Raw genomic sequence first — 21,219 nt, forward strand, 5'->3', positions numbered from 1 at the left:
TCAGGCCGGGATAGAAGGGAGCTGCTGAGCTATATACCAAGTGTCAGACAGCAATAGGCTGAGGACGCACAAGGGGTGTGACCCACAGCAGGTACAAAAAGCAGGAAGTGATCGGGCGCCGCCCTTAAGCAGCAGAGACAGACACAAACAGACAGCATGGAGGGAAGCCAGAGAGACACTCTGGACAGGAGATCAAGTGCGCTCTCTTGCACAGTGGGAGATGGACCACCATGCAAGGACGCCGCCAGGTATGTTACATGCTCTTCTTCAGTCCTCCGAGTGGATGAAGAGACATGCTGATAAGAGACGTCTGGATCTGCCTCAATTCCGTCCGGGAGACAAGGTCTGGCTCTCCTCCAAATATGTTCATCTCAAAATACCATCGTATAAGTTGGGTCCGCGGTTCATCGGCCCGTTCGAAGTTCTGAACCAAATCAATCCCTTGGATTATGAGCTAAAACTCCCGGCCACCTTACGGATTCCCAACTCCTTCCATGTATCTCTCCTCAAACCAGTTGTCCTTAATTCTTTTTCTGACGATCCAGGTACCACCCCAGCTCCGATCTCCTCTGAGGACGTCTATGAGGTAGAGAACATTTTGGCCACCAAAAAGGCAAGAGGAAAAACATTTTTTCTGGTGGATTGGAAGGGGTTTGGCCCAGAGGAGAGGTCTTGGGAACCCAGGGAGAACATCCATGCCCCTCATCTTCTTAAAGAATTTCTTGCGGGCCTAAAAAAGATAGGGCGTAAAGGGGGGGTACTGTAGCAGGCAGAGACACTGTCCCCCTTACTGCCGCGGTCCTGGTCCGGCGTCTTCCTGCCTCCCTGCTGCTGCTGGTGCACGCAGCTTCCCGGCCATGGTGCTTAGGGCGCGCACCTTCCTAAAGAGTCCCCAGCCAATGGCCAGAGGACTTCCCATATATAAGGCACCTCCTCCAAAATGGAGGTGCCTGTGTAATGGTTGTTTTCCGTGTGCTAACACTTGCTTCAGCCCTCAGGTCCTGCTGCCTGTCAGTCCTGCTTGCCAGCCTGCCTGTCAGTCCTGCCCGTCTGTCTGCCTGTCAGTCCTGCTCGCCAGTCTGCCCGCCAGTTACCTGCCGTGCTCACCAGCCTGCTTACCTGGAAGCACCTGCCTGCTACCTGTTGTGCTCACCAGCCTGCTTACCTGGAAGCACCTGCCTGTTACCTATTGTGCCCGCCTGCCTGTCTACCAGGAGAACCTGCCTGTTACCTGTCGTGCCCGCTAGGTTGTCTACCCGGACCACCCGTCAGCCTTCCTGCTGTGCTCATCCGCTGTACCGATCAGTCCCTGCCATCTGACCCGTGGGAGTCACCTGCTCTCATACAAGATCGGTCCGGCAGCTGGTCCCCCTGCTCGGTCCCTCCCGGGTCACGGAGTCGATTGAGCTGCCGTGCGACCTTGGTCAGGCTGAGTAGGTACTTAGTCACGCCCCTCTGGTCCCTCCTTGCACTGCAGCACAGAGGTTCCACCACCCGGACCTGTAACACACTCCCAGGGCCGGCTCCAGGTTTTTCTGGGCCCCGGGCGAAAGAGTCTCAGTGGGCCCCTTTAACACATACCACGATTCATGATGCAGAGATACGGCGGAGAAATATATATATATAGTACAATGCAAAGATTTCACTTCATGAGTGATATCTATTGTAAATTCCACAATCGCTCCACACAGAATAGTGGCCCCCATATAAGGCTCCATACGGAATACTGGTCCCCATATAACGCCCATACGGAATACTGGCCCCCATATAACGCTTCATACGGAATACTGGCCCCCATACGGAATACTTGCCCCCATATAAGGCCCCATACGGAATACTGGCCCCCATATAAGACCCCATACGGAATACTGGCCCCCATATAAGACCCCATACGGAATACTGGCCCCCATATAAGGCCCCATACGGAATACTGGCCCCCATATAAGGCCCCATACGGAATACTGGCCCCCATATAAGACCCCATACGGAATACTGGCCCCCATATAAGACCCCATACGGAATACTGGCCCCCATATAAGACCCCATACAGAATACTGGCCCCCATATAAGGCCCCATACGGAATACTGACCCCCATATAAGGCTCCATGCGGAATACTGACCCCCATATAAGGCTCCATGCGGAATACTGACCCCCATATAAGGCTCCATGCGGAATACTGACCCCCATATAAGGCTCCATGCGGAATACTGACCCCCATATAAGGCTCCATGCGGAATACTGGCCCCCATATAAGGCTCCATACGGAATACTGGCCCCCATATAAGGCTCCATACGGAATACTGGCCCCCATATAAGGCCCCATATGGAATACTGGCCCCTATATAAGGCTCCATATGGAATACTGGCCCCCATATAAGGCTCCATACGGAATACTGGCCCCCATATAAGGCTCCATACGGAATACTGGCCCCCATATAAGGCTCCATAAGGAATACTGGCCCCCATATGGAATACTGGCCCCCATATAAGGCTCCATACGGAATACTGGCTTCCATATAAGGCTCCATACGGAATACTGGCCCCCATATAAGGCTCCATACAGAATACTGGCCCCCATATAACGCTCCATACAGGATACTGGCCCCCATATAACGCTCCATACAGGATACCGGTCCCCATATAATGCTGCATGCAGGCTGTTACCCCCCACATAATGCCCCATACAGGCTGTCCCCCCCTTATAATGCTCCATGCAGGCTGTTACCCCCCACATAATGCCCCATACAGGTCCCTCCCTTTTAATGCTCCATGCAGGCTGTTACCCCCCACATAATGCCCCATACAGGCTGCCCCCCCCTTATAATGCTCCATGCAGGCTGTTACCCCCCACATAATGCCCCATACAGGCTGCCCCCCCCCCCTTATAATGCTCCATGCAGGCTGTTCCCCCCCACATAATGCCCCATACAGGCCCCCCCCTTTTAATGCTCCATGCAGGCTGTTACCCCCCACATAATGCCCCATACAGGCTGCCCCCCCCTTATAATGCTCCATGCAGGCTGTTACCCCCCACATAATGCCCCATACAGGCTGCCCCCCCCTTATAATGCTCCATGCAGGCTGTTACCCCCCACATAATGCCCCATACAGGTCCCTCCCTTTTAATGCTCCATGCAGGCTGTTACCCCCCACATAATGCCCCATACAGGCTGCCCCCCCCTTATAATGCTCCATGCAGGCTGTTACCCCCCACATAATGCCCCATACAGGCTGCCCCCCCCCCCCTTATAATGCTCCATGCAGGCTGTTCCCCCCCACATAATGCCCCATACAGGCCCCCCCTTTTAATGCTCCATGCAGGCTGTTACCCCCCACATAATGCCCCATACAGGCTGCCCCCCCTCTTTATAATGCCCCATGCAGGCTGTCACCCCTCCTCTTTATAATGCTCCATGCAGGCTGTCACCCCTCCTCTTTATACTGCCCCATACAGGCTGTCACCCCTCCTCTTTATAATGCCCCATGCAGGATGTCCCCCCCTCTCTTTATAATGCCCCGTGCAGGCTGTTCCCCACCTTATAATGCCCCATGCAGGCTGTTCCCCACCTTATAATGCCCCATGCAGGCTGTCACCCCTCCTCTTTATACTGCCCCATGCAGGCTGTCACCCCTCCTCTTTATAATGCCCCATGCAGGCTGTCACCCCTCCTCTTTATACTGCCCAATGCAGGCTGTCACCCCTCCTCTTTATAATGCCCCATGCAGGATGTCCCCCCCTCTCTTTATAATGCCCCGTGCAGGCTGTTCCCCACCTTATAATGCCCCATGCAGGCTGGTCCCCACCTTATAATGCCCCATGCAGGCTGTCACCCCTCCTCATTATAATGCCCCAAGCAGGAATCCCCCCCTCTTTATAATGCCCCATGCAGGCTGTTCCCCACCTTATAATGCCCCATGCAGGCTGTCACCCCTCCTCTTTATAATGCCCCATGCAGGCTGTCACCCCTCCTCTTTATAATGCCCCATGCAGGCTGTCACCCCTCCTCTTTATACTGCCCCATGCAGGCTGTCACCCCTCCTCTTTATAATGCCCTATGCAGGATGTCCCCCCCTCTCTTTATAATGCCCCGTGCAGGCTGTTCCCCACCTTATAATGCCCCATGCAGGCTGGTCCCCACCTTATAATGCCCCATGCAGGCTGTCACCCCTCTTCATTATAATGCCCCAAGCAGGAATCCCCCCCTCTTTATAATGCCCCATGCAGGCTGTTCCCCACCTTATAATGCCCCATGCAGGCTGTCACCCCTCCTCTTTATAATGCCCCATGCAGGATGCCCCCCCTCTCTTTATAATGCCCCGTGCAGGCTGTTCCCCACCTTATAATGCCCCATGCAGGCTGGTCCCCACCTTATAATGCCCCATGCAGGCTGTCACCCCTCCTCATTATAATGCCCCAAGCAGGAATCCCCCCCTCTTTATAATGCCCCATGCAGGCTGTTCCCCACCTTATAATGCCCCATGCAGGATGCCCCCCCCTCCCCTCTTTATAATGCCCCATGCCTCCATACATTAAAAAAAAAAAAAAATCAAATACTCACCTCCCTTCTCCTCACCTGCTACCTGCTGCCCGCTGCCTGCTGCCCGCCGCTCGGCTCCGAACTCCAGCGTTGTCGGCGTCTTCCCGCTCAGAGCTCCCTGTGATGGCTCAGGGGAGGGCGCGGTGTAAAGACGTCACCGCGCCCTCTGACCTGAGACGTCACAGGGAGCGCAGAGCAGGAAGACAGCTGATCTGCGGAGGCACGGGGAGAGGTAAGTATCGGGCTGCCGGGGCCCTGAGCAAGCGGCGGAGAAGGGCGGGCGCTGACACCGCTCTCCTCCGCCCATAGCCCAGCGGGGTGCGCGACCGCCAGTGGGCCCCTCTGCCTGCTCAGGGCCCCGGCATTTGCCCGGGTGCGCCGGGTGCTGACGCCGGCCCTGCACACTCCCATAAGAATGTTTGAAGCGACAGTGCACATGATCAAGCACCACTTCATTCTCATAGGTCTCTATAGAGCCCTTGTTCTCATGATTGGTGGGGGTCCGTGTAAGGGTGTGTGGACACCTGCGCACGCTCTTCATCCCTTCCTGGTAAAACAGTAGGACTGTTATGAGAGTCAGACCAGACAATAGAAAAGGTTTTAAGTATAGTATTTGACTAATATAATATATACTGTTTGGTTGAAGATGCCTAATGTTGAAATAATGAAAACGTGTTTTAATATGCTGTAATAGAATAACATAAAGAAAGGATAGGACCTAAGTGTAGGAATTGTAATATAAGGTAAACAATGTTTATGTGTACCTTGCTTATAATAATGTGATTATTATATTGTTTATGGGTTTTACAACTACTTTACATGCTTTGATATTGTGATAAGATTAGAAAAAGGTGTTAGGGTAAGGAATTAGGATTTAGATGTAAAAGATAAAATGAGGGAGTAGCTATAGCTAGCATTGGGAGATACAGTGAAGGGCACTGTAGACTAGGAAATACCTAGCTACAGTAGGATAAGGGTTAAACATAGATGAGAACAGCCCCAGTTAGGGATTTTCCCAGTTGGGAGGGGTAGAAGGATATAAATAGTAGAAGTACTTCCTGTTTGGGTTAGATAGGGGAATATGGTTGGAAGAGTTGAAACGTTTAAGCATGTGCAGGAGGGATAACTGAGAGAGGAGGAGAAGTTCAGGGCTATTGGGCTGAAGGTCAAAAGTGATGCAGAGAGAAGAGAGGACTGAAGAGAAGCAGATTAGGCCTGGAGCCTGAGAAAGTATGAGAAGCACGCTGAAGGGTAGGTTATACAGTATGCGGACGTTGTTCAGTGGGATATAGTGTTGATCGAGTATGTTCTGTCCGAGTATTTATAGCTGCTCGGTGATCAGGTTGAATCGCTCCCGTGTGCATGATTTGCAACTGTTTGACAGCTTTATTAAATGTGAGGAATGTGTAAGAAATGGACATTCCTCACATGTAATAAAACTGTCAAACAGTCGCAAATCATGCACACGGGAGCGATTCAACCTTATCACCGAGCAGCTGTAAATACTCGGAGCTCGGCCCGAGCGTACTCTGCGAAAGGGTTAACAGAACATACTCGCTCAACACTAGTGGGATACTGAACCAGCAGAATAGAGGGTCAGGAAGCATGAAAACCGTATTGGAAGAGGAAGGCATTACAGAGCCTGAGGTAACAGGGAATGCAGGGAGAGCTCAGGATGAGCAACAGAACATGTGCTGTACTGTATCTGCTATTGAAACTATGACTGCTGTATCACAATGTGCTGTACTGTATCTGCTATTGAAACTGTGACTGCTGTATCACAATGTGCTGTACTGTATCTGCTATTGAAACTATGACTGCTGTATCACAATGTGCTGTACTGTATCTGCTATTGAAACTATGACTGCTGTATCACAATGTGCTGTACTGTATCTGCTATTGAAACTATGACTGCTGTATCACAATGTGCTGTGATCAAAACTGAACTGGAAGAGTTAAGTAAAGTTGTTCTTTTGAAAAAGGACCAAGAGTCTGTTCTTGATTGTCTGCCTGCAGCTGAGGTTGGATCCCTGGAGCAGATGGGACCCTCAAGGAAAACTGTGAGTGCTATTCAGTACACACAAACTATAAGACACACTGAACATTATTTACTCTTTGTGGGGAGCACAGCAGCAGCACCTCGCCACAATTACCACCCTGTACCCCTCACAGTCGCAGCAGACAGACCCTCAGCAATTGGGAACTTATCCTCTATCTCATGAATACGGGATACCTTCCAAACTTGAAAATACCCCTCTACTTAAATTCCCCCCAAGGTATCAATGATCATATAATAATTGAATGACCTGCAGTATTTACAATTTTCCCCTGCCTAGCTCTTTGCCAGGTAGCATGCAGAGGCATTCCCCTCTCATTCAGTGGTGGCATATTACCAGGATATGTCCTCACTTTATGCTCTGGATACCGATTTAGCACTGCACCCCCTTCGCAGTCACTTTCTGTACAGTCATCACCTGCTGTGCTGGGGAACGGCAGCACAGCTCCATTCAAATGAATGTGTTTGGCTGCAGATCCCTTCACAACTGGGTGGCCTGGAGCATTGCGGTGCGGGAACACAGATAGTAAAGAAAGGGGCTGGAAGCAAGGGAAGCTGGATGGAAGCCCCACATGACCGGGATGGGCCACGAGGGTGGAATTTTTTGAGATAAAGGATCAGGATTGGGTATTAGAGCTGTGGGGCGGGCAGTTGGTGGAGGGAGGGTGAGTATATCAAGAAAAAGTGCGGGAAATTAGTCAGTCCGGCAGGGAAGTTACAGGAGAAAGTTCACCAAAAAAAAAAAAAAAAAAAAAATTTTTAATATCTGCTCACCCATTGTTCTGGACACTGACCGGGCGTAATGGAGACCGTGGAATCTCTGTTTAGCAGACTGTGGGATGCGGCTCGATCCAGGCGTGGAGGGTGGCTGGAGGCAAAGCTTTAAGGGTTGCTGCATGGCTCATCCGAGGAATCGGCGGCGGGGTCAGGAAGAAGGGCAAGGAGAACGCGGCCCCCCGAGAGGCTTTTGCCAGAGACTCCCACGTGCTGCAGACGCAGGCTGCGGAGCCCCTCATGGGACCCTGAGCCAGGTGAGCCTGGCGGCAGAACCCCCCTGCCGCTGCGCCCGCCGCTGCAGGAATCCGCCCAGCCGGCCTGTGGGCGCTTCCGTCAGCGGATCGCTAGCAGGGTCTGGACCGAGGGCCCCACCGGAAGTGCGGCCTGCTCCGGCGGCGCGCCGCAGTAATAGAGCCCGGGCCGCGCCAGAAGCAAGGCCCGCACTAGAGCCGCGTCACCAGTCCGGGGGCGTGGCTTCGCCGGAAGTTCGGCCCGCGTCACTTCCTGTACACGTGACCGGGCCGGACAGGAAGTTGTGGGGCAGCGATGACGCTGGCCCCCGTAAACAGGGCCAGCAGCGGTTCACGGCGGCGGACGGCCGTTATAAAAAAAAAAAAAAAAAAAAAGAAGGGCCAGGAGGAGCAGCAGCGCGGCAGGCACACCTGGCGATGTACCAGTCGGGGTGCCTGCCAGTCAAATCGACAGTGGAGGACAGTATGGCGTTTTTCGGGCAGGCAGCGGCAGTTTGGAGACCTGTTGCCTGGCCCCAGTCACCGGAGTCACGGTAGCAGAGCGGCGGGGAGCAGCATGGAGCTGCCTGGCAGCCCCCCCCCCCACAGATCAGCACAGACTGGGCTGGGGGGCCCAGGTCTAGAGGTCTTGCTGGATCACGGACGGCAGGAAGGATCGGTGCAGAAACGTGCAGCGGACGAGCTGCGGGGGCATCGGCACGTGCTCAGGTCCCCCCTGGTGACGAGGAGGCCAGGGGCGCGGGCCTTGAGCAACAGTGAGAGGGAGGATCGGAATACGGAGAGGATCAGGACGACCCAAGGAATCGGCAGGACTCAGGACGTACGGCTGGCGGGGACACAGCACCTGCGCAGCTCCGTGAGTATGCGTCTATGTTTGTTTTGTCACCCACTGGGTCTGTAGCGGATGGGGTAGGGGATAGGCAGTTGGCAGGGCCCTGTGGTGTAAATGTTAGGGGGAGGCGTGGTTAGATGTCGTGGGGCTCAGGGATAATTTGGCAAACATGTCACAAATTCTGGCTAGTTTAGGCACTGGTGAAGCCAGTGAGGCAGGGTTATCTCCGATGGGGGCTTGGTTACCCGGTCGACGTGTGGCGTCGCAGGTGGGGAGTGAATCGGCAAGGGCGGCGGTGTGTACTGAGGGGGACTTTAGGGGGGTATCGGTTTCTGTACAGACAGAAAAGGATAAAGCGGATGCCGTAAAACTGGATGATAGGGCGAAAGGGGAGGTATACGTGTGCTTTGAGGGGCAGCTGGGCACATTTAAAAAAATAAATAAATAAAGAGGTTAAAGAAAAAATTGGGTGGGATGAATTTGTAGAAATTTTTTCCCTACTTTCTCTTGAAAAGTTTAATTTGGACAAGGGAGAAAAGGACGACAGCAAAAAAAAAATAAATAAATAAAAAAATAATAATAATAATAAAATGGAGGAAGAAAAGCGTAGGTGGAGGTTCATTCCTCAGACGTTTGTTAATTGGTTGCAAGCTTTTGCAATAATGGCTAGTGTCATTGGGAAAAAAGCTCCGGATAATTCCTCAGGCTTATTTTGCTACCTGGATGCTATAGGGGAGGCTCATCGCACATAGGGGGGCCAGACATGGTTACGATACGACTAGCAATATCGGCAGAGGAAGGCAGTCCGCCCGGAGATTAGATGGGATCAAAGGACATCGGGTTGTGGCTGAAAGTTGTGACTCCGGTGAGGTATGGGCAGTCCTTTCACGGGAGCAGCGGTAGTGGGAACTAATCGGCAGGACACGGGGGAAGTAGTCAGAGTGCACAAAGAAGGAAGCGGGATCTTGCTGGCAATTTAATGATGGCCAGTGTAAGTACGGGAACTCCTGCAAATTTAAACATGTGTGCTCCCATTGCAACGATTTCACACGGAGCATCTAAATGCTTTAAGAAGGGTAATGGAAAAATGCCAATGGGTACCGGTCAAGGGGGTGACTCCGGTGAGGGTTCACGAGATGGCCCCCTTTCGAAGTAGGTATCCAGATCAGTTGAAGGCTAAGGCCATTTCAGATGGTCTTTTTTGGAAGGTTTTAGAATTCCTCCTCCTGATCATGAGGTCCCCTTTTCTCTTAAAAAAGTGATGTCGGCTTCCCTTCATCCGGAAGTGGTTAGCTTGAAACTGGCAAAGGAGGTGGAATTGGGCAGGATGGCTGGTCCGTTTCAGGATTTACCTAGCAGCAGGGTGATTGTTTTGCCGTTGGGGGTCGTGCCCAAAAAGAGGCTAATAAGTTTCATTTGATTCAGCATTTGTCATACCCTAAGGGGTTTTTTCGGTGAATGATGGCATTGCTCAGGAATTATGTTCGGTGGATTATTCAGCATTCGATGCGGCGGTGGGATGGGTGTGGAGATATGGGCCAGGATCGTTGCTAGATAAAACTGATATGGAATCGGCATTTGGATTGCTGTCAGTACATCCGGATAGCTTCCCATTGTTAGGTTGTTTTTGGAAAGGGGAATACTACGTGGACAGGTGTTTGCATATGGGCTACGCAATTACGTGTTCCCAGTTTGAAACGTTTAGTACCTTTTTGGAATGGGTGGTGAGGGACCTGGCATCAGTTCAGTCGGTCATTCATTATTTGGATGACATTTTGTTTATAGGCCCTCAGCAATCGTTGTTGTGTAGGACTTTGTTAGGAACTATGGTGTGGGTAGCGGAGCATTTTTGGCATACCTTTGGCAGGAAATTTAAAAAAAAAAAAACAGAGGGACCTTGCACCTTGTTAATTTTTTGGGCATCCTAATTGATACGGAGAGGATGTAGTGTCGGTTACCTGATGATAAATTGAGTTTGCTCAAGCAGGAGGTCGATAGAGTCAGGAGGTTGCGTAAGGTGACGCTGAAGGAGCTCCAATCCCTGTTAGGTCATTTGAATTTCGCATGCAGCATTATGCCAATGGGCAGGATATTTTGTCGCGGGTTGGCAAGGGCGACAGCAGGAGTGCGCGCCCTCCATCATTTCATTCGTTTAAATAAGGATCACAAGGAGGATTTGAAGGTTTGGAAAATGTTTTTTGGAAAATTATAATGGCAGGTCGTTAATTCAGCACGAGTTTTTGAGCAGTCGTGATTGTGAGATTTTTTACAGATACTGCAGGAGGTGCTGGTGTAAAAATTCTTTCGCAGATGCCTTGTCTCGTTTTCAGTGGGATCGTTTTTCGGGCGCTAGCACCAGAGGCGGAGGACGTGGGACAGGAATGCCCTTCGCATTTGTGGCAGCTGGTTATGGAGGAGTGGGGACGTTTAATACGAGAGTCCATTACGAGGCAGACCTGGTCCTCATACGAGGCATTGTGGCGAGTATGGAAATGTTGGATAATGCAGTGGGGTTTGGTGGAGAATGTCGGTGATGGGGAGACGGCGGTGTTCTTTCTTGTAGGTAGGGCAGCGGAGATTGGATGGTCTGTTTCAAAAGTGGGGATAAGAGATGTTACAAAGTCCTTTTTAGTGTAGCAAGCACTTAGGGGCTTTAGGAGAGGAGTTAAGGTGCTGGATAAAAGAAGACCGGTGACTTTTAAAATCTTGGAACGTTTGGGTTTAGTGTTAGACGAAACTTGTTGTTCAGTTGTGAAGCTACATTGTTTAGGTTAACCTTTTCGTTAGCGTTTTTTGGTGCGCTGAGATTGTCTGAATCGGTGGCACCAAGTAGACTGGCAATTTTGGCCTGGGCGAGTGGGTTCCTTATTATGTCATGAAAATGGGGACTTTTCTTAAATAGCAGTATTTAAGAAAGGAGTTTGGGAGTTGGGGCTTTCGCCCGGAGGTGTACGGGTCACATTCTTTTAGAATTGGCGCGGCGTCAGAAGCCAATGGCTTGGGCTTAGGCAAGGATGTGACAAAGCGGATAGGGAGGTGGAGTTCTGATCGTTATTTGTCCTTTGTGCGGCATTAGGTACAGGGGGCTGAGGTTTGTTTTTCATCTTGTTAAGTATTGAATACATTGTGGTTGTTTGTTGCAGATGGTGTCCCATTGTTAGCGTGGATTCTGGGACATTCCTTCGTCCACTGGGGGTGTTGTGAGCGGACGGGAGGCCAGACGGTAGGCAGTTGGGTTTTAGGAGAGAGCAAGTTGTGGTTCGGTGGCTCGTCTCCAGAGGCATGGCATGGAGAAGGGTGCTGCCTGAATTTCATAAGGCAGCCCGTTTGGTTCGGACGCTGGATATTTTGGTGGTGCATATGGGGGGGAATGACTTAGGGGCTCGCCCGGTCAGGGAACTGATAAGGGACATTCGATTTAATTTTTAAGGTTATGGACATCCTTTCCTGTGGTGTTGACGGTCTGGTCTGACATTGTGCCAAAAAAAAAAAAAAGGGTGGAGGGAGGCTAGATCTTTGAAGGGGATTAATAGGGTGAGAGTGAGGTTAAATAGAGCCATATCAGCCTTTGTGTCCAGGAACGGGGGAGTAAGCGTTCGACATTTTGAACTCGAGGCGGGAGTTGGAAATTTTTGGGCAAATGATGGTGTACATTTGAATTACATTGGTACCGATTTGTGGGCATTGGTTATACAGGAGGGGAATGAGAGGGCTTTGGCGATTTTTTGGGGCACTCACGAGCCTGAGGTGGTCAGGGCTGTTCGTTTGTGGCGGGGGGTGGGGTTCTTGGAGTTGGCACAGAAGTGTCGGTGGGAATAATTTGGTTAAAATTACAGCCAATTGGTTAATTGAGCGGGGTGATCTGGCATTTGGTTTTTGGGCTCTGGACGGGGTTTTACCCTGGGAGCTTTTGGTGCCCTTGAGCTGGTGATGGACGGCTGAGGGTAATATGGTGGTTCCAGTTCGGTTTAATTTATGCCAGATCTAATTTTTAACTCCAAGAACCCTCCCTTCTTATTTATTTATAACACTGTTAATGTGTTAATGTTGTTTGTTAATAAAATGGCCGCTGTGGCCAAATTTATCCAAAGAAATTACAGGTGCAGTGTTTTTATTTGTGGGAAAAGGTGAGTGCTGGAAAATGGGAGGAACAGGTTAAACGGTGGAACCCGGGTTGGCCGTACACGGTCAAGAAAGGGGCTGGAAGCAAGGGAAGCTGGATGGAAGCCCCACATGACCGGGATGGGCCACGAGGGTGGAATTTTTTGAGATAAAGGATCAGGATTGGGTATTAGAGCTGTGGGGCGGGCAGTTGGTGGAGGGAGGGTGAGTATATCAAGAAAAAGTGCGGGAAATTAGTCAGTCCGGCAGGGAAGTTACAGGAGAAAGTTCCCACCCACCCACCCCTTTTTTTTTCTGGTTGCATCTGTTCAAGTATAAGTGGGAAGTGGCGGTGGTATGGTGGAAAACGTTAAGGAGTAATATGGACATATGTCTATTATAATTGTTAAAAAAAATAAAAAATAAATAAATAAATAAAAAAAAAAAAAAGTGAATAAAAAATAAAGAAAAATGAGGTAGGGTGTTTGTCGCAGTGGCTTGGTGGGGGGTGGGGTTCTTGGAGTTGGCACAGAAGTGTCGGTGGGAATAATTTGGTTAAAATTACAGCCAATTGGTTAATTGAGCGGGGTGATCTGGCATTTGGTTTTTGGGCTCTGGACGGGGTTTTACCCTGGGAGCTTTTGGTGCCCTTGAGCTGGTGATGGACGGCTGAGGGTAATATGGTGGTTCCAGTTCGGTTTAATTTATGCCAGATCTAATTTTTAACTCCAAGAACCCTCCCTTCTTATTTATTTATAACACTGTTAATGTGTTAATGTTGTTTGTTAATAAAATGGCCGCTGTGGCCAAATTTATCCAAAGAAATTACAGGTGCAGTGTTTTTATTTGTGGGAAAAGGTGAGTGCTGGAAAATGGGAGGAACAGGTTAAACGGTGGAACCCGGGTTGGCCGTACACGGTCAAGGGCCTGCAGTGCTGATTACTCATTGAACCATTCATTATCCTCCCGATCATAAAGTAGTGGCATATGTTAGTGATATACCATCAGTTTTTAAGGTAGGAATACCCATTTATTTACCTAATAAAGTTTAATAATACGCACAACATGTAGATGCCTGCAAAACAAACAGACCTATTGGGCCTGTGCAGAATGTTTAATTAAGGGTTTTATTTTTGGAAAATTCAATTTCCGCAATATTCCTTATTATTTGTAGCAGCGTCCCCTGGATAAGAAAGCTTCAGTGCTAAAAATATTTAGTAACATAATGAAGACATTTTTTTCTACCTAAATATTAATATAGTTGCTGATCATTACTGAACAGTGGAACTAAGTATACTTCATATTTGTGTCATAACCAGAATGAATACATAGGAATAGATAGGAAAAATACATAGCATTGTAGAAAGTAAAGGTGTAATGCTCCAAATCAGTAAACTGTATATCTTTTATTTGATTTATTTAAAATCAAGAACCATGGCTGACCAATATAATTTATTTAAAGGGGTTGTCCCTTTTAGGTCATCAATGTCTGATCGATGGGGGTGTGGCGGCGGCCAGAACTGCTACACAGCTCTGTCAGCTTTATAGTGGGCGCAGCTGGGTACTGTATATCCGTCCCCTATTCAAATCAATCGGGGGCGGATGTTCAGTACCCAGCCACAACCACTATTCTGTTGATGGAGCGGTACTGTGCAGTTCCGCAACTGAGCAGTTCCAGAGGCCGCTGGCACCGGGAACAGCTGATCGGCAGGGGTGCCAGGTGTCGCACCTCCACCGATCAGACATTGATGATCTATCCTAAGGATAGCCCATCAATGTTAAAGTCCTAGACTACTCTTAACCATGCTGCATCTATATTGATCAGTAGGTGAAGTACTGACTTTATCCTACTTTAGATGGGTTTGTAGGCAAAGGTTTCGCTGAGATAACAAAGTGTTTAAGTGTTTTTACAGTTATAGACATCTGATCAATTTCTGCCCCATGTAAATCTCAATTAATGAGTTTAATGGTCATTAATGACATAATTTCAAGATAAATTTAGTTTAGGATGAGATCATAGACCATCCCAACTTAATATCTGTCTATGTAAATGGCCAACACAGACAAATGTAATAGTCGGTAAGATGGGCCTAATTGTTCAGTAATCTGTGTGGGTGAAACCCGTATTAAAGGGAACCTGTCAGGTGATTCAAGCTGTCCAATCTTTAGCAACAGGAATCAAGGGCAGGCTTCCTAATTGCATGCATTTATGTTTCAAGGCTCTTTCAGTCTTCTATTTTTTCTGGTACGTGAAAGAAATGGACCGATATCCATCAGTGTGATGAATCCAATTTTCATCCATTTTTTGTCTATGAGTCCACTTTTATCATCTTTGTGGCATCTGTTTTTTTCATATGCAAAAAGAAAACCAACCCAGTGAAATACAGACAGCACTTGGATGACACACAGATGGTGTTCATATGATATGCTTCTTTTATTGACCCATTGATTAAAAGGAGCAAGTTTCAGTGATTTGGATCAAAAAGCAAACTTCTCAGGTTTTGGAGTTTTTTGTGGACTCTCAGTCTACAAAAAACTATGGACATGTGAACAATCTAATAGACTATAATTGTATATGTGTTCTGTCCGTGAAAAAAATGGATGGAACTCAAAAATGAAAAATGGACATCTGCATGAATATTTTCAGAGAAAATATAGTATAAACAGGAGGCAGATACAGGGAGATCTATCATTGATGGATGCGCCAGGCTCTCCTTGATTTCTTCCTATTTCTCTATAGGGACAGGCTTATCAGTCCATGGACCCATCTGGATGACTAATTATCACTAGTTATTCACTTTTAGAAAATAAGTTGTCTGTCATGTAAAAAAAAGCCAAAATCAGCTGTATAATCCCTCTCCTGGTCGGGTCTGGGTGTTTTGGCTACAGGTGCGATGTGACATTGACAGCTCATATCACTGCTGCAGCTAATCACTGAGCTCAGTGGCTCGAGCCATCTACCTCGGCCAAGCCACTGAGCTCAATGATTGCCTGCAGAGGTGACGTGAGCTATCAACATGATACCACCACCACCGGAGCCAAAACACTAAGATCGGAACAGTAATCAAGAATTGACACTGGACCCGTGGAGGGTGAGTACTGTCTAATTTTGTTATTTTTACAAGAAATACAACATTTGCCATCCATGTTTCTAAAAATGGAAAACCTAGAAAAAGTATAACTTCTCTGAAATGCTCCAGACTAAAACATAGGTGTCAGTTGTCATTAATTAAGAAGCCTGTCCCTGATTCATGCTGTGGTTTTGGCACCAAGAATCACTTGACTGGTTCCCTTATTTCCTTAATGCACATGAACTTTCTTACTAGGAATAAACAGTACATGGGCCATTTATACATTTATAAAGAACCCATTGTGCTATATCTACTTAAATAACCCTAACAAATAGGATTAATGTAAATAATTCTTGTAATTCAGGTACAAAGCTTTTATTAAATATAAAAAGCAAGGTAAACCTAATAATTAAAGCCACGGTAGCAACTAGCAGGTATCCACCACTGCTAATTAGAGGAACTGTAGACAGCATTTTTCAGGACACATAGGAATTTCTATGCTCCGAGAGACTTTAATGCTGAGGCTTGAATAGAAATGACTGATGACTCATTATTATATCGCTAAGGGGTATTTCTGGAAAAAGTGCGTGTGATAGAAGGAGGCCAGTAAACACAATAAGAATTTAGCAAAGTCAATATAAAATCATAGCCAGCAGTGGTTTTAAAAATAAATTGTTGTTTATTATAAAGGAGTTTTTAGAAGTTCACAGAAACACTGGGTGTTATACTGTAAAACAGTATGTTAGATGCTTAAAGAACCCAGCAAACACACGCGCACGTACACACTATATCAGACTCCAGCAGTACTTAGGGCCATCATAATTAGGCTTTTTTTGTAATGCATTTAATTAACAATACTTCCTCCTCCATATATAAAGGTCATGTAATCACTGTGTATAGGGAGGGAACAGAAGCTGCCAGGACATAGAAGACCCAGACAGCTCCATTGTGCAGCAAACAAGCTTCATTTCCCTTGTAACTGGGGCTAATATACCAGCCCCAGTTACAAGGGAAATAAGATGAAAATTAAAATATTGAAACGAACCCCAAAAAATCTTTTACGACCTTATAGAGTGCACAAAGAAATGAAAAATAAACAAAAATAACAATAGGCAAAATAATAATGAAAAAAATAAATAAATAAAAACACCGCTGTCAATTCAAATCATTGTTACTAGCCCCATCCCCCACCACCCCGTTAAAAAAAAAAAACGTGTCCAATATATAAAAATATCTGTTACAGAATAAAGAAAAAATCTTTCAAAGTATTTTAGTGTTCCTTTGTGACATTGAAAAAAAAAATGAGAAAAAAAAAGAGAAAATATGACAGTGATATAAAAATGAAGGCCAGTGTATCACAAAAAAAGACAAAAAATACTTGATCATCCGCACAAGAAAAAAAACTGACAGCTCTTTTAACCGCCTGTTGAAAAAAATTACAATTTTCCTGCCTCCTGATCAAGGAACGGGGGGTGGTGGGTGTTGATATGGCCTGGCCTTGAACTGGTTAAAGATCTCTATTTTCGCAGTGGGAATCAGTCACTTAAATCCTGGGCTTTGGTCATTAAGAATCACTGTGAATGAACATTGTGGTGTGTTGACCAAACAAAACGGTGATTTTAGTATCATTTTAGACTTTCTCACAAAGCGAATGTGTTCATTTGAAATCAATATACTGTATATACATAGTTCTGAGAGTGCTTCATCGAAATCTTGGTCCACCATTATAAACACAACTGCATGAATGCAAATGAATGAGAATTTATGGTTTATGGACTGAGAAGAAGTCTTGAGGTACAGCTAGTTCTTGTCAATCTCAAGTTTAGAGCTGGAAAAAAATAATGGGGTTCTAATTAGTGATGAGCGAGCACTAAAATGCTCGAGTGCTGAGTACTCGAATCGAGCAGGTCGGACGGGCTCAATTCAAGTACCAAATATTATGGAAGTCAATAGGAAACTTGAGCATTTTTCCGGAAGACCCTAACAGGAAGGCTTGGGAGGAAGGAAAATCAGTAAAATGGATGGAAACAGCACTCAAATGGAATGGGAACAGCATGGGGAAGATGCCTGGACACATTTCTGACTCCTAGGTTGCTGGTGGGAATAATGTTGTCAGAATATTACGCAACTTTAAGGGTACGTTCCCATGATCAGTGTTGGTTCAGGCTTTCATGCAGCTGAATTTCCGCATGACTCCCGCACCTCAGCTCACTTTTTCCTTATGTTTTTGTGTGTGTTTTTGCTGCGTTTTTGCAGCATAGATAGATAGCTAGATAGATTGATGTGGTGTAGATAGATAGATAGACATGGGGTAGGTAGATAGATAGATATGGGGTAGATAATTAGATAGAAAGATAGATGTGAGGTAGATAGATATGGGATAGATAGATAGATAGATAGATAGATAGATAGATAGATAGATAGATAGATAGATAGATAGATAGATATGACGCGCCCCTGGGCCTGTGTCGCGCAGCGTTGCGCACGCGGGAGCCTACCCGGAGCCGGATCGGATAGGGGTAGTAGTCTCGTGGCGATGACCCGGTCCGTGCCCATGGAGTCAGACTAAGTGGCGGTATATTAGCAGTAGATGTAGGACGACTACGCCACCCGTTGAATGCAGCTATGGAGCTGCCGCTGCAGGGCAGACCGCTGAGGCTGGTGGAAGGATGGTGCAGCGTGGATGGTATAACCCCCAACGGGAGGGGTATGGCCTCAGGGCAGCCGACGTGGATAATGGGGGTAGTAGGAACCACTCAGAGACGATGCGGTGTAGTTCAGGGTCTTTACTGGTGACAAAGATAGACCCTCCCGGAGTACTGGCTAGCGGTCGGGGCCTGGTCAGTCCTTGAGCAGATGGGATCCCCCTTGGCCAGGCGGAGTTGTAGGCCTCCCCAACTAATTGTACTCTTCTGGCTTCCTTGCTAGAGGCGGGTAAAGGTAGCCCACGTCCCTGAGTGTACCGTGTGGTGCTCACCCGTATGGCCGGTGACTCGGGGCCTTCTAGTGGCTTCCGCTCCACGACGGCGGTGCTGGTCCCACGCGTGTGACCGTGCCTTCGGGTTTCTTGGCCAGAGGACCTGAAATCCCCTGCCGGGCGGTTTCTGCTGCTGGGTCTGGGTTAATCCCCACAGCCTCGGACTCCGGGTCCGGTGGTAACTCTTCAATCAGGGCGAGCTCTTCAGCTGCCAGCCCCTGATTCCTTTTAGCACTGCTCCCACTGAGCTCCTGATCTTTCTTTCCTAAGCTGCTCCTCTTCTTCCGTCTACTCTACTCACTAACCCTGCCTCAGCCCCAGCTTTATATAGGGGAAGTTCTTCCCCTCCCAGGACTGGGCAGGAGGTGTGGCATGCATAGGATTCCTGACCAAGAGACCTCCCACCTGCTCTCAGACATAACATTGCTATTACTGTGGAGACCAGACCCCTGGGGTGCCACAGATAGATAGATAGATAGATAGATAGATATAGGGTAGATAAATAGCCAATAGATATCCATGAGATATATAATTAGTGCCGTGTGTGTAGTTTACTGTACATGGATTAACCTAATAAATAAATAAATGATAAAAATTATGTGGGGTCCTCCCCATTTTTGATAACCAACCAAGGTAAAGCAGACAGCTGCGGGCTTATATTATCAGGCTGGGAAGGTCCAAGGTTATTGGGCCCTTCCCAGCCTAAAAATACAAGCCTGTGTCCACCCCAGTATTGATGCATCACATTTGCCCGTCTTTTCCCGATTGCCCTGATGCGGTGGCAGTTGGGGTAATGGTAGTTGGGTTTTATGACAAAATCACAGCTGGCATCAAGCCCTGAAGTTAGCAATGGGAGAGGTGTCTATCAGGTGTCTATCAGACACCCCCATTACTAACCCAGTAATCAAAAAATAAAAACAGACACAGAAAAAATACTTTATTTGAATAAAGACTACCCCACCTTATTCCTCGTTCACCAATTTATTGAAAAAATAATTTTAAAATTAGATGCAGGTCCAAAGTAATTCAACAAATCCAAAGTAGTCCAGAAAAGAATAACTGACGTCAACGCTCATCATTGTTGCCGGGTCTCGCTGACTCGGCATCTCTGAAGAGCGTCGTTGTCACTACCCGGCACCTGTGAATAGCAGGAACTTTACTGCAATTCACAGTCGCCAGAGACAGATTTTTTGTTTTCAATAAATTGGTGAACAAGGGATAGTGTGGGGGAGTCTTTATTCAAATAAAGTTTTTTTTTTCTGTGAGTGTGTTTTTGTTTTTATTACCGGGTTAGCAAAGGGGGTGTCTGATAGACACCTCTCCATTACTAACCCCAGGGGTTTCTGGCAGCTAGGTTTTTTGACACACAGCTGTCATAAATCCCAACTACCATTACCCCGATTGCCACCGCACCAGTGTCGGGAAAAGTGCCAGAATTGGCACATCTAATGTGATGTGCCAATTCTGGGGTGGCTGCGGGGTTGTCTTTTTAGTCTAGGAAGGGGCCTATAACCAGGGACCTTCTCAGCCTGATAATATAAGCATATTTTAATATAAGGGACCCCACGTCATTTTTTTTTAATTATTTATTTATTAAAACCAGGCTAAAATACCTGTGTACACACACTTACAATGCATATGCTTTTTTTTTTAACTCCGCATGATGACCGTCTAAAAATTATGAGCGAGGGCCGCATTATGACCTTCTAAAAGTTTGGAGTGAGGGCGACATGATGTCTCTGCTGATATGGTGGAGGATGTATGTAACCCTGAAAAGGACTTTTGTTTTAATGTTGCTTCAGCAGTATACAAGTACTGCAATAGCAATTAAACACTGCCTATATGCCTGCTCTAATCTAAGCTCTCCCTGCTAGATCAAGTCTCCCTGAACTGCTTTCATAGGAGAGTGTGTCGAGCATCACGCCACCAGGTCTTATATAAGACCCGATGACGTAATGCAGCTGGCCAGTCACAGTAATGCCAGTAGTCAACATGGCTACGGCATTACGGTGTATGGCAGGCAATCCCGCATGTTTATTGTCTGTCTAACAGCCGCAAAACATGCAGGACGGGGACTTGAGCATGCCGCTCGAGCACCCTGATACTCGATCGAGTAACGAGCACACCCGAGCACCCTGATACTCGATCGAGTAACGAGCACACCCGAGCACCCTGATACTCGATCGAGTAACGAGCACACCCGAGCACCCTGATACTAGATCGAGTATCAAGCAGTGCCACGCACACTCACTCATCACTAGTTCTAATATGTTTTAGGCTATGTTCACCATGGATTTGCAGTGCACAATCAGTGTATCCATAAATAGTGATGAGCAAGTATGTTCTGTTAACCCTTTCGCCAAGTATGCTCGGGCGAGCACCGAGTAGTTACAGCTGCTCGGTGTTATGTTTGAATCACTCCCGTGTGCATGATTTGCAACTGTTTGACAGCTTTGATACATTTGAGGAATGTCTGCTTCTTACACATTCCTTACATGTAATAAAGCTGTCAAACAGTCGCACATCATGCACACGGGAGCGATTCAACCATATCACCGAGCAGCTGTAAATACTCGGAGCGCGGCCCGAGCGTACTCTGCGAAAGGGTTAACAA

Source organism: Phyllobates terribilis, unplaced genomic scaffold (genome assembly GCF_046119375.1).
Source record: "Phyllobates terribilis strain yellow unplaced genomic scaffold, ASM4611937v1 Scaffold_1__5_contigs__length_1240528914, whole genome shotgun sequence".
Taxonomy (NCBI): domain Eukaryota; kingdom Metazoa; phylum Chordata; class Amphibia; order Anura; family Dendrobatidae; genus Phyllobates; species Phyllobates terribilis.